We start from the raw sequence: 18,785 nt of genomic DNA, 5'->3' as shown, positions 1-18,785 counted from the left end.
TTTGGATTATGTACAAAAGCTTTGTACTTAAACTAAATGACAAAGCCCTTCATGACCTGATTCCTGATTGCATCCTCAGCTTCATTGCATGACACTTTCCATTCCTACATATACAATAGCCATCTGTGTTCCAAACGTGACCTTTTCTTTCTCAGATGGGGTCTTTGCACTTGCTGTTCTTCAGCCTGGTATATTCTTTCCTCCAACACTGGTCAACCTCAGTCCTTTAGACTTCCACTTCATTGTCAGTTTGTTAGGAACTCTACCCTCTGACCATCTAGATCTCTTAGCATTATTTCTTGTCTTGTCATGATACTCGATACTGTGTTAAGTTGTTCCATGTATATACTTCCAAGTAAGCTTTAATTTCCAAGAGGACAAAAACCATGTCTGTCTTGTGCATTGCGGTGTCCCCAGTGTTGAGGTTAATAGCTGGCACAGGGCAGTTGTGAGAGTGACCGAATGAAATAACTTCTCATAAAGATGAATGGGCCGTTTGCCACATCTTTAAGAATAACTGTCTTCCAAAATGACGCGGTGCTGTCACAGGGAAGATGAATCAGACTTATTCTGACAGGTTCCAAAGGGCAGGATGAAATAAACAGGGCCCACAAATGACTACACCACAATATCCCAGAGATTTCATGTTGGCACCAAAATTTCTATTGACTAGATGAATCAGAACCAGTAAATAAAAGTTTTAGGAATAAATAAATCATTAAAGAACAACTTAGTATCATTTTCCAGGTACTAATAATAGAATGGATTGTTTTGTGAGGAATCTCAGATTGTATAACCATTTAAAGGCAGAATATAGAATAGAAAAAAATCCTGCCTTAGAACACAGTTGAAGTAGATGATCTGTCAGATATTTTGCAACTATGAGTGCATTATTTTGTCAGTTCCTCTGTAAAGGGAAATGGTCTTACTCATCAATGCTAGTCTTAATTTTTATTTTTAAAGTGACTCATACTTGTTCATGATTATATCACTAGTTTTACGCAGAGACTTAGTAAGTTGTCTTATTATTTGATGTAATCCAAAGGACACCGACACCAAATATTTCTCTATTGGGTTTTCAATAGTCCTTAGACTGCAGCATAAGAGAGTTATTCCTTGGGAAATGTGTTTTCCTCCAGGCACCAGTTAAGAATGAAAATGTCACAGGAGAGGCAACACATTTGGTTATTATCCATAATTTCCATCTTTATTTGCAGTGTTTTATGGGAACGCATTCTTCTAGCTGAGAGTAAATAAATGATGGAGGGGATAGGGAGAGTGGTAGCATTCAGAAAGTGAAATGGCTCTGACTGCAGCCTCAGCTAAAATATTTCTCCACGGAGACTTTTTTAGATACCCCAATCTAAATAAGGTATTTTTGCATGTGGTTTTTTCCTATATCAATTGTCATTCATTCAAAATATATTTAATGAGCGCCTATTATGTGCTAAGCAGTGTTCAAGGTACTTAGGCTACTTCAGTGAACCAAAGAGGCAAACATAGACAAAAATACCTGCCATTGTGAATCTTGCAATGCAGTCAGCTGTGGCCCAAGGCCCATGAATGCCAGCATCACCTGGAAGCTTGTAAAGAAATACAGAATGCAGGTGTTACCCAGGCCTACTAAGTCGTGTTCTGCCTTTGAACAAGATCCTCAGATTACTCAGATGTATGTTGAAGTTTGAGAAACACCCTGCTAGTGTACCTGTCCTTTCTTTTGTTCACATTATTTTCACATTAATAAATGACATCTCTATCTACCTGTTCATTTGGTTAAAGCCTGTTTGCTCCACTAGATAATAAGCTATTTGAGGTCAGGGACTAATGGGCAAGGATGGAAGAGATGGGAAGACATCAGTCACAAACTTCATCCGTCATTTAGCTCTGCCAAGGCACAGACTTCACTTCTTTGTCTTGCCGGGGGATTCACCTACTACCCAGCAGGCAGGGCTGCAGAAACCTAGCAGGAGAATTAGCTAACATCTGTGCCTTCTTTTTCACCTTCTGTCTCAGCTTCATCATGTCTTGCGTTTTTTAAACTTGAAAAAAAAATTTACTACCATAAGAATATTTAATAAGAAATGAATGGTATTCATTCTCATGGATTTAAAAAAAAAAATTCTTGTGGTTTGTGATACTTGCAAAATCAATCTAGTAACCCTGCTTCTACTTTTATCTCTGCAAACCTGGTTTAAGATTTTCTTTTCTATTCTAATTTTATAACATAGCCTGGTCCTGAACGTACGCAGTAGTAGACTGTGGTGGACGGCAACATGGTTGCTACGTTGCGCTTTCTGTGCCCTATACTCTGTAGCAGGGGCCAAATCTGACTGACCATCCCAACTCATTTTTGTGTGGCCTGTGAGGAAGGAATCTTTTTTACATTTAAGTGGTTGAAGAAATCAAAAGAAGATTTTATAACACATGAAAATTATATAAAATTACAATTTCAGTGTCTATAAATAAAGTTGGAACCTAGCCATGCTCATTCATTTGTATATTGTCTAGCCTGTGATCATGCAACAATGGCAAAGATGAGTAATTCAAACATGTGGCCACAAAACCTAAACTTATTATCTGGGCTGTCACAAGAAAAGTTTGCCAACTCTTGCTCTATAGTAGCATTGTGCAGTAGAAATATAATGAGCAATGGTGCTGTTTTAAATATTCTGATAGGCACATTAAAAACGGTGAAAAGAAGTGAAATTAACTAAAATATTTTAGCTTAATATGTCTCAATTATTATCATTTTGATGTATAATCAATATTAAAAATTTTAATGATATAGTTCATATTTCTTTCTTGAACTAAGTCTTCAAAGTTCAGTGTGTGTTTTATTCGGACAGCACAGCTCAATTAGAACTCACTGCATTTCTAGTGTTAATAGGTACATAGGGCTGGTGGCTACCATATTAGTGCATCTTTAGAGTATGTAGCTAATAGTTGAATAATTTAGCTTTTTTTTTTTTTTTTTTTGAGAGAGGGATAGATAGGCAAGAAGGGAGAGATAGGAGAAGTATTAACTCATAGTAGTGGCACCTTAGTTGTTCATTGATTGCTTTCTTATATGGGCCTTGACCTGAAGGCTCTAGCTCAACCAGTGACCCCTTATTCAAGCCAGCAACCTTTGGCTCAAGTCAGTGGCCATGGGGTCATATCTATGATCCTACGCTCAAGCCAGTGACATCAGGATTTGGAACCTCGGTATTCAGCATCCCAAGCCAATGTTTTATCCACTGCACCACTGCCTGGTCAGGCTAATTTAGCTCATCCTAATTGTTGGTATGGAATTAAAAGTTATTATAATATCAATAGTAAATAATATGAGTGTTAGGAATATGGCAAAAGGAAATCATCCCTCATAGCTTAAAGCAGCCTTTTTCTGATTTATCAAGGAGGCAAAACATTGTAGGTATGTGGAAATAACATGATAAAAGTAAAATATTCAGAATTCTTGGTCCTAAACACTGTATTATAGAAATAAATTTTCCCTAAGGTTCCTGGAGAAAGAAAAAAGGGTGTGGACATCATTTGTGAATTAGGTTTTGGAATGCTCTATAGAAATAAATGAAAGAGAGTGAGCAAGAGAGAGAGAGAGAGAGAGAGAGAGAGAGAGAGATTGGGTGAGGGGAGAAAGAGAGAAACATATTAAGATCCAGAGAAGCTTCATCTAAAGAGTGCAATTGTAGCCCATGAAGGTACTCTATTTCAAACGACCCACTGAAAAGACCACCTGCTATTTATAAAAATACTTGTTTGAACTGAAGCTCCTGAAAATGAGACGTTTGGTCTTTCAGATAACCAAAATATATTTCTCATATATAGTTTGTCTATCTCCACAATTTCTGGCTCATAGTTTCTTGACATTTCTTAAGAGTTTGAAAGTTAAAAGAAAAAAAAAGGCTTTTGTTATATTAATGTTACTTCGGAAAGCACCCAAGCATACCTGCTGCTTGCCAATGGAGCCAAACATGTGATCAGAAGGTTGGAACTTTCAGTACCGCCTTCTACCCTCTCAGTGGGAGAAGAACCAGAGGTTGAATCAGTTACTAATAACCACCTATTCAATAAGTCTAAGGAAGTCTTCATAAAAACCCAAAGGACAGGGTTTTGAGAGCAGCTTTGGTGAACCCATAGAGATTGAGGAAGGTGGTTCACCGGGAGAGGACCTCGAAGCCTGGGGCCTTTCCCCCCACACCTTACCCTAACCCTCTCTTCCATCTGGCTGTTTCTGAGTTACATCTTTTTACAATAAACCGGTGATCTAGTAAGTAACATGTTTCTCTGAGTTCTTTGAGCAGTTCTAGCAAATTAATTGAACCCAAAGAGGGGATGATGGGAACCTCCGACTTACTTGTCGCCAGTGGGTCAGACACAAAGGCAGTCTGGGCTTGCGTCTGATGTCTGAAGTGTGTGTGAGGGGAGGCAGTCTTGTAAGACAGAAATCCTTAACCTGTGGAATTGGATGTTATCTCTGAGTATATGGTGTCAGAACTGAATTGAATTCTTGGATACTCTGTTGGTGTCCTAAGAATTGTTTGTTTGGTACCAGGGAACCCCCTCACACACATATGTATGTGGAAGTTGAGTCTCAGGGCACTGTTTCCCACCACCCTTTCCAAAGAGAGCTATTTTTACAGCCTCAAATAAGGCAGTGTGGCTTGCTTTCAATATCTGGAATTTCTTTCCTGTTCAGCATGCAGAATAGCACCTGACAGCCTTCCAAGTTACTGAAGAAAGGTCTCTATCTTAGTCCTTGCCTTCCTTACCATCTGTTCTTTTTCAAAACCATACTGCCTCAGCTGTGCTGTGGAAATAGACAAAGTTGATGACTTTTAGCTCTGTCTTCTCTTTTCTAGCACTAGGTAGGTCCAATTACCAATCACTATCTCTATTTCTCCACCTGTTAAATGGGCATAATAATGAGCAAATAACAGGCACAATAGAAGCACAGCTTATTAGTGTTCTGTTTTTTCTGTTTGCTTAGATGGCATGAACATGGTATTGTTTCTGTGCTGTAGGAAAAAACAAAAACAAAAAAAATGTCCTTTGTTATTTAGCAACTCATACACTCCTCCTGCTTTGAAAGATCCAACTTTCCTTAATTAAATTTGGCAAGAATGGAGCGCCGCTTTCAGGTGAAACCTGCTTCATAACAAAAATAAAAGGATTTGACAAGGCGCTGGGACAGTTCCCAGTTCAGGGCAGGGCATTAGAGGATAATTCAATGAAAGAGATAAAAGGTCTGAGAAGGCAAAGGATGACTCTTAATTTTACCCAGCAACAGAGCATGTTTGCAGCAGGAAAAAGTGGGCATTAATCAGGGAAGTTTTCCTCAGGAAACTGTTCACCTGAAGAGGATTCTGCATTTTTGTTTTTTGGGGTGTTTTTTTCTATGTGGCTCTATCCTGTGCTAACAAAACACATTCTTTTAGGTATCATCTCTATGGGTCTTTACTCTTGTGGCCCTGAGCCCTGGAATGATGTTTTTCTGCAGAGGGCAGGGTGTGCCTTATGATGGATGAGAGAGCCCACAAGGAAGGAGATCTATCATCTCTTACAGTTGAGTTACTTGGAGTGACTCTGCCTGTGGCCAGTTTTCTGAAAGCATCCTTTCAAAAAAGAATCCGGATGTGGCATGACATACACTTTATTTCTGGAATATGGCCGGTTCCGCCCCAGGAACCTTGGTAAAAAACCACTAAGCAAGTGGTCAACTAAAGTGAGAAATAAAACCATGGGAAGATGACCTGTGACAATGTGTAAATTTATCTGACTTCAAGAAAAGAGTAGAATGTGAGTCCTAAGAGTGCCCATTTCTCCTACCTAGGCTATAAAGCTGCAGAATATAGATGTCATCAAGAATACCATTTGGAAGCTTCTGGATTTTATAATATAATTAATGATTTAGTTCTCATAGATCTTATTATTATTTAATAATAAGTTTCTTTATTAAATAATAACTAGAAATAGTCCTCAACATTTCCACTGCAGTATGTAAAATTTAAACTTAGCTCATTGTAGTTCAACAAAACTTTACATACAAGAAATATTGTAAGCCTAAGGAAAAACGTTTGAGTAGCAGGTGCATTACACTCTAGCGAGGCAGCCATGAGGAATTTATTGACCTGATCTGAATTCTCTTTTCTTTAACTTTTTTTTTTTAAAGATTTTATTTATTCATTATAGAGGGGGAAGAGAGAGAGAGAGAGAGAGAGAAGGGGGGAGGAGCAGGAAGCATCAACTCCCATATGTGCCTTGACCAGGCAAGCCCAGGGTTTTAAACCGGCAACCTCAGCGTTTCCAGGTTGACGCTTTATCCACTGCGCCACCACAGGTCAGGCTCTTTAACTTTTATGAGTGTTCATTGAACCAGATGTGCTCTAAGGCTGCACACTCCACAGGTGGCTGTTGGGATTTTGTATGTAGCTATTGCAACTGAGAGACTAACACTTACTTTTTTTTTTCTTTTTAATATATATATATATATTTAAATTTGAATTTCAAATCAAAGGCACTCCTTGTAAATTTGTTTTAATATTGATTATTTATTGAAATGAAATTAACTTAAATACCATTAAAATTCATTTCTCTTGTTTCTTTTTGCCTTTCCTTCAACTTGGCTACTAGAAAATTTTTAATTGCATATGTGGCTCTCATTATATATATTTCTTTTGGAATAGCCATTCTGGAGAAATAATTTTTATTCACTGTCCCCTTTCCATGGACATTTATAAAAATGGCTCTATATGTTCAGTAGAAATATTAATAAGTTGTAATTCATCCTTCTTTTTATTAATATAAATGTTTTCTTTTCAAATATTTTTCATGAGAGAGAACCTATAGTCTACATTAAGAGAGGTAAACTGTCACTTTCCTTAGGAATATAAGCTTTTCACATTTACGGTTAATCAGTGTCAGTTCTGCATCACCAGGGCCACTTATCTTAGGTTTAACATTCCTACTTTTAAGGACATGCTTCCAAAAGATCTTTTAGAGATTAAACACCACCTTAAGGGAAGTTGCTAAGTATCGTAGTTCTCTGTTAGTTGAAGGACGAAAGAGATAAATGTTTGCCCATGCTGCGCAATTTGAGGAGCGTAAATTTTGCAGATTCTGAAAGAAATAAGATGTTTGCTTTTTCTTTTTCATCAGGGAGGATCTTGGTGCTGCTGGTTCTTTAAGAGCAGTGTCTTGGCCTTTCCTGCTCAACCCCTGACATTTAAAGGCCAGGGCAATCAAGCCCATTCAGAGGTGGAAACTGCCAGTTCAAGGTTTCGTCTGCCAGCTTCTGCTGGATGCCATATTCCTGGCTGGGGGGTTAAGATCCGTACATCATAATGCACTAAAGATAGCACAGAAGAAAATGCAGTTAAACAGTGGTTCCACGTGGACTGTGTCTTTCCTGAATATAAGATTGATGAGATGGGGCATGCTTATCAAATGGCTCTGATTATCAATTCAGAATTTATTGAAAATAATTTTGCCATATTAAAATACTTTCTTGGCTACATAGTAGTTTGCCTTGGGAAACCTCTTTATTCTAAACATTTTATAGTTGATCATCCAAATAGGAAGCTTTGCTCTTTTAGTTCAGTGTACTTGTTTATATTTAGTGTGCTATATTTTCGATAGTTGAGACTACGGTCTTATTTTATTTTCTTCATTGTTGTCTCCTTACTTTCAAAAATGGGGACTTACAAGCTTCTGTGGCTGTCCCTCTACAGTGTCTCATCAGCGTCATTTAAAGTTCTTGGGTTGGTTTTTTTTTTGTCTTTTATCTGATTTCTAATAGCCTAGCTTTTTTTCCTGCATGCATTTTCTTATTTCCAATCATTGTAATTCCTTCTAATTTCCTCAAAGCCTGAGAAAGTGCCTTCATCCTAAGTCCTTTTGAAGAGCTTCTGGAGGCTAACCACTCAGCAGTGAAACCACATTGCTGTACTGGACTGCTTTTCTGTGTTTCATTTATGTAGATTTTATCTCTCTAGAAAGAGAAACAATAGGAACTGGGAGTGTTTTTTACCTTCTGTTTCCCCTCTTTCTTAGAATAATGGTCACTAAAAATATCTTCTTCTAGGACAAGGTATGTGTGTATTGTTGATGTGAGGGCTCTCCCCGCCTGCCGATGACTCTGTCTGAGCAAGACATGCACGGACGATTGCTTGAAGGGGAAGTAATCCCTCACAGGCATGTCAGAGTGACAGACCTTGCAAGTAAAGACATTGTGTTGATACAGATATGAAAACAAAGCGTATGGGCAGTCGGGCATTAGGTGCCCAGTGTAGTAGGACATCTACCGTAATCTTCCTGAAGACGGTCTGCCATCTAAAGATTGAACCCAAAAATGATTGGTGAGCTCACACCATCATTTTAAACAGAGCATGCCTTTGAGGTCTCCACGATTAGAAAAAACTATCTTAGTATTTTTATTTTCTTAATCTGGTTCAATTTGTTGTTTCTTTGCCTGCTGTATTATACATATAAGAACTTTCTAATCCTAAATCATTCTCAGAAAGGATATTCTGAAGTTCTTTGTAATATTTTCAACATGAAAAGTGATAAAATTAAACCTGTCAATTCCCTTCCAAGCTACTGGAAGGCTTATTGCTATGGTTATTATCTCTCCTCTCCTCTCTCTCTCTTTCCCTCTCTCACTCTCCACCACCCCTCCCTCCCTCTCTCTTTCAGGACGAATGATGCTAATATTATCGCTCATCCATCCTGGAGAACTGTGCATGTGTAAGGGTTAAAGAATTTAACACCATGGATGCCATGGCACCATGTCACCTCCTTGTACTTTAGATGTGATCTATCAGACATGTTCTATGGCAGTCAATAAATAGTTTTCATAAATCACAATAAAATAAAAGGTCAGTAGCAGCTACTGGACAGTCAGAGAATACTGAGCTGTTTACATTGTAAAATCACTCCTCAGTACCAGCATTTGAAGAACAAAATGAGAAATGAAGTGGGGAAATTTGGGCTTTGAACCAAAGAACATTTTTCTGGCATTCGATTTTTCTCCTTGGACCAGGGAGCAGTGCTTTTTTTGTTGTCTGTGTTAGAAAAAAAACAAAGTAAATGTACTTGCTTCTTTCAGAGAGGGGAATAATTATATGTGGTTTCACCAATTATGTTCTCTACTCTAGGTTCTCTATATGAAACATTCTAAAAGGAAAAGGCTCACATTGTTACAGTCATGGCTTAGACTTCAGGATGGTAATTTTATTTAATAGACTAAAATCTGGTTAACAAACTATTCTCTTTCCTGTTTCATGACCACAGTAACAAGGATTAGTTCATTGCTTACAATTGATGCCTTACAATATGTGATCCTATTGACTGAATTTTTTTTTAGAATATTTGATGTGTGAAATAATGGTGAGTCACTCCCTCAAAAGAAATCATAAATTATTTTCACAGCATATTAATAGAGGGTATATAAGATAGAACAGGCTAGGCAATTCTGTGGTAATAACAACTAATATTAGTGACTTACTGAAAGTTAGAAGAAAAAGGATTTCTTTCTTCTTCATGGCCATTGCAAGGGAGCTGTTGCTTTCCTTCACATTCTCTTTACTGTAGAATTCCTGATTGAGTAGTCATTCTCTAGAACCATGCCTGTTGATTGAGTTGACAAAGGCGATAAAGAACATGCATACCATATGCTCACAGTATTTGGTTCAAAGTGCTTCCCATCACTTCCTTCACTTTATTTTTTTTTACAGAGACAGAGAGAGTCAGAGAGAGGGATAGACAGACAGGAATGAAGAGAGATGAGAAGCATCAATCATCAGTTTTTTGTTGCGACACCTTAGTTGTTCATTGATTGTTTTCTCATATGGGCCTTCAGCAGACCGAGTAACCCCTTGCTCGAGCCAGCGACCTTGGGTCCAAGCTGGTGAGCTTTGCTCAAACCAGGTGAGCCCACACTCAAACTGGTGACCCCGGGGTTTCAAACCTCGGTCCTTACGCATCCCAGTCTGATGCTCTATCTACTGCACCACCACCTGGTCAGGCACTTCCTTCACATTTTATTGGCCCAAACAAGTCACATTGCCAAATTTGTTAAACAAGGGAGGGGGGGTGTAACCTCCTTCACAATGAGGAGATCGGTAAGGAGGTACCAAATATGTGAGAAAAATAATATTACCTGCCACAGATATTATATCTCTCCCTCATAGAGGCAGATGAGAACTTAAATATAACTGGTTCCTTTATAGTTTAACAAAACAATTTCTTTGACCATTTTTTTTAACCTTAAATACATAATTGCCTCATTACACATAGCAAAGGGAAATTAGAAGGTTTATGTTTCTAAAACCTAAAGTATAACCAAAGTAGGTATGATATCCAGATGTTGAGAGTAGGACAAAAGCAAATTGAAATGGGGAGGAAGAGACAGAATTTAATTATCCCTCCATTAGGATTAAAATTAGAATCAAATTATTATTGGCCAATTTACCAAATAAAATCTTGGCACTTTTTGTGCTAGTTCAGCTAAAAGCTAGGCACAATTGTTTGTTATTCACAGAATTTTACTGTAGTTCAATGTTTTCGGGTTAAAACATGAATTATTTTGAAGAGATATAGATAGGGAGACAATTTCACAGGAGCTTTTGATCCTTTGCCCTAAATATTTGGTTTAATAATTATAAGAGGGGCTGTAAAGAATTTACCAACTTAAATATCATAATAAGTCACCATTATATTTTTCACGCTGTGCCCAACACTGGGAAACTTTAGAGAAACTTACATTTGGAGAAGAAATATATTCATATACTTCTCTGTTTTCTTTTCATCTGGAGATCACTTTCTATAATTTGACATTAATATTCTAGTCCCGAGTAATCTGTGTGACTGCTATCCTAGAAACTCCTCTTCCAGTCTGGATTCATAATTTTCACTTACTTTCCCAGCTTCAGGAAATCAAGGCATAATGTGAACGTTGATCAATCAAGCTCTAGTAATACTGTGTTTTTCCACTCCTTGTTGGAGTAAAGACCTCTGTTGTACTTTATAAAGTCAGCACCAGTCATTGCTTTTACTTCATAATTACTTGATAAGAATTATCCAATGTCTGTAAGTGCTAGACTTAAAGATTAAGGTCAGTCCTTAAGTATATGGAAAAAGCTGCTGATTCAAATTCTCAGGACCATGAGCTTTTTCCTGATCAGTAAGGAAACTGAAGGGCACACGTGAACCGGGAATCCGAGTCTCCAGGGACTTCACTTCCTTGCTGTAAAGTTTGTGTTCCTGTTTATCTTATTATATGTTTATGGAGCATGTCTAGGGCACTAGGCAAGTTTTTTTTACAGCATATGTAAAACATGAATCTCTACTCTGAAGAGCTTAAAAGCCAAAAAATAAAAATAAAATAAAACAAGATAATAAAATGACAGATCTGTAAATATGCAATGTAGTATGAGGAAAATGGTGCCCCTTTTTATTTACTTTTAATCTTTCAAATCTCTATTAAATCTCTGCAAACTGTATGCTGTCATGCTTTCTTTCTGGCCTGTCTTCACTTCAGGGCTGTGGAAAATACAGATAACGATTTTCTTTTTCTGAAATGTCTAAGGTTATCAAAGCGGGGCCTCAACTCATCATCCTCAAGTTTAGACGTAGAAGTTGACTCCCACTAGAGCAGTCGTTGCTTATCTTGCTTTGCGTGAAATAAAACTCTAATTTTTATACCATCAAACCATTTCACAAACATCTAATCTTCAATAGCTAATTTGTCTTTAGTATAATGGGTGAACATTATGGTATCTTGATTAGTTTGGTTTGAATTATTTTATTTTATTTATAAACATATGCTCAAATGAGATGTTGTAGCAGATGAGGCTCAGATACAAAATTTTCAAAAGATCTAATTAAGGAGACAGACTTCACAGATGAGGATGAGGTAAATATTTTAAATTGTGAAGTTCAAACAGATATGTGGATACTGCCCTAAGTCTTTATACCAGGGGGCTTGGGGAGTTGTGTCTTACAAATGTTACTCTTTTGCTTATCTGTTTAAAACTAAACATTGAATATCAAATCAAAAATAAAATAAATCTCACTGAATAAAGTTTTTGAAGCATAATGTAGTATGAACACTAGAGTTTTATTTTTGAAGCTAAAATCCTCCCTAGATCTTTGAGAAGTTAATATATATGTAGCCCTTGACACATAGTAAGTAGCCATTTTCTTGTCCTGTGACCTTGGCAACTTTTTCAGCATTTCTGAGCTTTCCTTTTTATGTCTGTTAAATTGGAATAATAATAGTCACTTATCAATATTGTTATGATGATTAGATGAGTATTGACAATGCCTGGTGATGTTTCTCACAGATATAGGCACTACATATATGTTAAATCCTTTGTTATTGGTTATACATTTTTGAGTTATTGAATTCACTGATATCACTTTCAAAACTAGCTGTAGGTTCAGATGTTTGGGTTTTGTGTTTCAACTTGGTTACTTTCTAGTTTCATCTTTTTGGGAAAAAGATGTAGTCGCCTCTTTTAAAATATGGAGATACCAATAACCTATCTCAAAATTTAGTCTAAATATGATGATGGTGTGTGAATAATGCCCCCAAACCCTTCCACAAATGTTTACTGAATACTCATTATTCACTGTCATTTTTTTAGGTTTAGGAGACACAAGGGTAAATAAAATGTGATCATTTACCTTAAGGCACGCTGTAATATGTGATCATCAATGTATGTCGACACTACAGTCATTAATTCTCCCTTTCACTAAATAAGTAATATTCTATACTTCTAATTTGTTCCTCTAATCTTAAATTACTTTCATCAGGTGATGATTAGGTCTGTCTAACAGAGTTATCCTAAGCTAGTAAGATTTTATGCAATCTGATAAAACTCGATGTTGTTTGAAAACTTTGGGATGCAAAATCCTGTCACATGGACAGAAATTGCACATTGGGAAAACCATTGATCTCACTACAGAGAGCTAGTGATTAAATCACTTGTTAACTGATTGTCATAGTGATGATGTTACTTCTTACTGAGTAAAGAATAAATGTCTAAGATGTAAGAAATTTGCTGCTCCTTATAATTGGCTGGACCCTAGATCCTGCACTAACTGTTTAAGCCCAGAATTCAGGGATAAAGGAAATTCAGTACCAAATCATTAGTCGTAACTAGTGAATATGTACTGTCATTCTGTGCTGGATAAACAGCTGTTTATGAGCTTACTCTGGGATTGACGTTGTTATTTCTGCTGATTAATGTATTAATCCTGGACAGCTTGGTCTTCCATAGAAATACATAGAACTTGAATTAGGTTCCTTATATATGCCCCGCTCTACTACCAGTTGGAATCCAAGGATTTATTTGTTGGACAAAAAATGAATATGCAGCATACCTTTCATTCAAAATTCAGTTCTGCCATTTAGCCAGGTATATGAATTTAGACAGATCTCTTAATTTCTTTCATCTGTGAATTTTTCATCAGTTAAATGGGAGAAAAATAAAAGTAAAAATGTTATCTAATGCTTAACATCATGACTATTAAAGAGTCAATAAACATTAGCTAGACTATTCTGATTCTTAACAGAGAAGGAAAAGAAGATACAAGGGCCAGGAATGTCCTCTTGTCCTTAAGCAGAATATGTACTTAGAAATAATGGTATTTGTGTGGTTTAGAGTTAATTACTCTAGGTCATAAGAATTTTCAAACTGACTAATACATAAAGTATTTAGTCCTTCACATTATGCTTGTGGGACAGCTAGTCTGTGTAGTTCTAGTAGACACCATTTAAGTTACAGTCCAAGCAAACGGTGTTCTCCAGGAGTTGGTGACACTCAGCCTGGGTGGCTGTGCATCATGGTCCTGTCCATGTCAGCATTTACATTGGTCAATTCACACCTATCTACAGAAACTGACAGAAATATTTTGATCAATTCAGGAAAATATTGCTAGTAAAGCTATTAATTAATGCAGACTCATGTGCTTTCTACCCCACAAAAATGTCCAGATATGAGAATACAGGCATATAGTACTAGATTTCTAATAGAGAGTATATAAATTTTCTTGATGACTATACTAAAATAATGCAATCATTGCAGGATAAAGGAGAAAAAATATAATCCAGATAATAATAAAACATTCAAATTTCTTAAAAATTATATTTATAATCAAGGAAAGAAAATTAATTAATATGGGTTGATTGTCAAGAACTATTGCTATTTCCTTTGTATTGTGAGCAAAGGAATTTCAAACTCTTGAGAAAAAATTAAATTCTTACTTGTTTTGTTGTTTTATACACATCATTTACATGATCTCTTTCAGATAATGTACATTTCAAACAAGTGCAATATATTTCTTCACTTTACTGTAAAGATAGTATACTTTTACCACCATAGATATGGACCAGTAAGTGGTTTTTAACAAGATACATTTTTTCCTGCTTACATAAGCATAAACATTTTTGAAGCATAAACACTGTTTGATGGGCCAAAATATTTTATGGCAACGAGAAACTGCTGTTTTTACATTAAGAATCCCTTCAATAATAAGCTTGATCAAGCTGGAACACCCTGCCTGGAAGGTTGCACTCAGACATTTCCTCTCATTGCACCAGTGCAGCATCATTCATTGTTTCCACATCTGTATTCTAGCATTTTATATGTGCCTTTATTACATCTTATACTTTTTATACTTTGTGTCTTTCTCTTTAACCATACTGTGAGCATGTTCTTATTTTTAACTATTATTTTGAAAATTTTTTGTTGATTTCAAGTTTAATGTTACTATGTCAACTCATTTCTTTTTTTCTTTTTCTTTTTTCCAAGTGAGAGTAGTGGAGATACAGAGACAGACTCCCACACACGCCCTGACTGGGGTCCACCCAGTAACCCCCATCTGGGGAAGATGGTCTGACCATCTGGAACCACTTGCAAATGAGCTATTTTTAGTGCCTGAGGCAGAGGCTCCAGGAGCCATCTTCAGTGCCCAGGGCCAATGCACTCAAACCAACTGAGCCATATCTGTGGGAGGGGAAAAGAGAGAGAGAAAAGGCAGAGGGAGAGGGTGGAGAAGCAGATGTAAGCCCTGACCAGGAATTGAACCTGGAACATTCATGTGCTAGGCCAACGCTCTACTTTGAGCCAACCGGCCAGGGCCTAACTAACTTCTTAAGAATATTTGATAAATTGAGTAGTAAAGGATATTATATATACATGCATGTGTGTGTGTGTTTGTGTGTGTGTGTGCAGGATTGGGAAAAAGTTGGTTTACATTGTGAGTTATAAGAAACACAGTTTATTCTTGTATTATTATTTATTTTATTATTTTCCATAAAAACAACTGTAAACTTACTTTTACCCCACTCTGTGTATACTGTTATTATCATTTAAAAATTTAAGTAGTGGTGTGATTATTGTTATTCCCACTTTATAGAAGAAGAATCTGAGAGGTTTTAGCAAAGGTATAGTAGTCAGTACATATTTGGGACTTAGATTTACATACTTTCTTTTTTTTCCCCCAAGGCTTTGTCCTTAGGGACAAAAGCAACTGAAATATAAAAATTGGTAATTGATGAAAATGTTGATACTTTAATTAGATTTTGGTAAAGTAAATATGACATTTGGCTTCTTTAAAATGTGGGAACATTAGACAAAATATTAAGATTAAAAGAAACAACAAAAAAAGCTATTTGAACTAAAGTTTAAAGGGACTTAAGTGATTGTGGGGTAGTATGAATTTAGACTGACCTTTATTTTTACTTTATAAGAGGAAAGTTTCCAAATTTTAGGTGAAAGTATTATCATTTAATCATGTTTTAGTTAATAATTTAAGTTATATACATAACTTCATATTTACAAAATAAGAAAAACTAATCACTTTACTTAAAAATTTACTTTCTTTTTTTTTAATTTTTTAATTTTTTTTTATTTTATTTATTCATTTTTAGAGAGGAGAGAGACAGAGGAGAGAGAGACAGAAAGAGAGAAGAGGGGAGGAGCTGGAAGCATCAACTCCCATATGTGCCTTGACCAGGCAAGCCCAGGGTTTCAAACCAGCGACCTCAGCATTTCCAGATCGACGCTTTATCCACTGTGCCACCACAGGTCAGGCAAAAAATTTACTTTCTTAACATTCTCTGTTACATTAGCATGTTGAAAATTTTTTTTATTCAGTAAGAGTAGGGGAGGCAGAGAGACAGACTACTGCATGTGCTCCATCAGGGATCCACCTGGCAAGCCCACTAGAAGGCTATGCTTTGCCCATCTGGGGCATTTGTCTGTTGCTCAGCAACTGAGCTCTTCTTAATGCCTGAGGCTGAGGCCATGGAGCCATCCTCAGTGCATGGGAATAAATCGCCCAATTGAGCCAAGGCTGCAGGAGAGGAAGAGATAAGAGAGAGAGAGAAAGAAGCAAGAGGGGAAGGGGTGGGAAGCAGATGGGCACTTCTCTTGTGTGCCCTGACTGGGAATCAAACCCAGGACTTCTATACGTTGGGCTGACACTCTACCACAGAGCCAACTGGCCAGGGCCACATATTGAAATATTACTGGATCATAGAATTAGAAGAAAATGCATTCCTTTGCTGGGTGATATCTTTGGATAGTGCAAGAGTTTCTAACATGGAATAAAAATGAGAATTAGTGAATACCCTGAAAGTGTAAGAACGTTTTTGTGTCTATATGTGCAATGCATTGTTCTGTGAACAAGTTCATAGCTTCAATGAGAACTGCTTAAATTCTGTTTATAGACTGTAAATAGCTTAACTTCTGAGTCTAATAGGAGAATTATATAATATAGCATAAGTTGAGAGCTGGTTTTGAGGATATACTATACATGCAATATATAATGGTTCTCATTCTCATTCATTGTTTGAGGAGTGAAGTCCAAAATCCTTAGTTGCACATGCAAGAATGCACATGATTTTTATCAAGCTGCCTTTTCTGTCTTTCTTTTTGTACATTCTGTTCTCTAGTCACTCAGATTATTCATTCTCAAGAACCATACTCATATTCTTACTCCTCTGGGTTCTTGTTAATATTGTTCATTCTGTCCAAAGTCCTTCCTGCCAATTTATTTCAGCTAAATTTTGCCCAAATGTTAAGAACCAATTCAAGGGTGACTACCTAAATGAAATCTTTACTATTTTTTTCCATGAAGATTTTTTTAACTCTTTTTAATTCCATAACATGCTATAATCTCTAATGATTTTGGATATATTTTATTTAACCAAAAGTTAATGTATGTATCCTACAACTTTTGTCTTAGGCTATATGCTCCTTGAGTCAAAGAACACATTTCCTCAACTTTGTGTGTGCCTAAAACTCAGATAAAGAAAAACCTGAACATATAATTGGGGAATTACTGAATGATTCCAGGCAACTCCTTACCTGCAGACAGAAATAAATCTATAATGTTCTAAGAATGTGCAAATCTACATTATCTTATACTGTGAATTTACAGTAAGGTCTTGGGCATGAATGATACAGAAATTCAAACTTAACAGATAAAATATTCTCTCTCCCTTCAGAAGAAAATACAATGGGTCTCATGTAGCACTTAGGTAACAGTCTGAGTCTATACATACATACAGTGTCCTAAAATAATTCACTTTTTAAAAACAGACATTGTGGTATATTTTATAAAGCTAGTTAACCTTGCCTTCAAAGTAATAAAACTACCGTTAATATTAACGACAGAACCTATCATTGTTTTCCTCCTTTTACTTTTGTTCCATTAAAGTGATTCTTTTGTGAAATAACTTCTGCGTCAGAACTGGCTGTCCTGACTGCCTAATCAAATTACTGCCCACACCCTTCCTCACAAACTCCAGCTCCCAGACCTACTCAGATCTTCCACTCTCTTTGTTCACAGGAGCTGAATATTTCAAGAGAAAATGTCCCAGCAAACACTGTTGTAGAATATTAAAAAGAAATATCTTGCCAGTGAAAAGCCATTGCTACTCCCGACTCTTATAATTCCACAGATAGGACAAAAAGTTCAGGAGTTGGGTTTTTTGGTGGGTTGTTTTTTTTTTTCATTTAAAGAGGTTTGTAAAAGTATACCTTGTTAATATAATCAGTATTAACAGTGTTCATTGATTATTTGATACTCTGTAGATGCAATAACGGTGTTGGCCTCTCATTTATATTAAAGGTCTTCACTTCTGTGTTGTCCAGAAACTCAATTTTAACTACATCCCTGCTTTCTAGAGGTCAACATTTGGCAAATAATTACCACCATAGTCCTTAATCACCTTTAGTCGAGTTTTCTTTTTCTTTTCCCCTGATGTTTCATGATAAGAAAGAAAAGAAGAGAGGAAAAGACAGAAAAAAGTGTGTTGGGGATAGCACTCAGTGAACTTAGGGAGAATATATTTCTTGCCTGTGATGAAACCAATCAATCTTAGGAACATTGAGAAACTTACTTATTGATCATAGAGAACCATACAAGGAAAAAGCTATTAGGAGAGATTAAAGTGATCACAAAATGGTTCTAGAAATCAGCTTCCCTTTCCCAGCTAGTGGCTACACATTGTCTTTGTCTGTAGTCAAAACACGGTGCTTGCAATAACAGATGAGACTGCAGGAAGCAGCAAAACAAGGACCTGTAAATATCACACACACACACACACACACACACACACACACACACACACCAACCTTTTAATGATGAATAAAATATTTTGATAAGAATTGTTACAAATATTTATATTAAAATGCTTTGTTTATGAAATAAGTAATTTTTTTTAGTTTTTGGCATTTTTCTGAAATGAGAAGCAGAGAGGCTGAGAGAGAGAC

The sequence above is a fragment of the Saccopteryx bilineata genome, chromosome 2 (assembly GCF_036850765.1).
Source record: "Saccopteryx bilineata isolate mSacBil1 chromosome 2, mSacBil1_pri_phased_curated, whole genome shotgun sequence".
Lineage (NCBI taxonomy): Eukaryota > Metazoa > Chordata > Mammalia > Chiroptera > Emballonuridae > Saccopteryx > Saccopteryx bilineata.
This window is presented reverse-complemented; position numbering follows the sequence as displayed.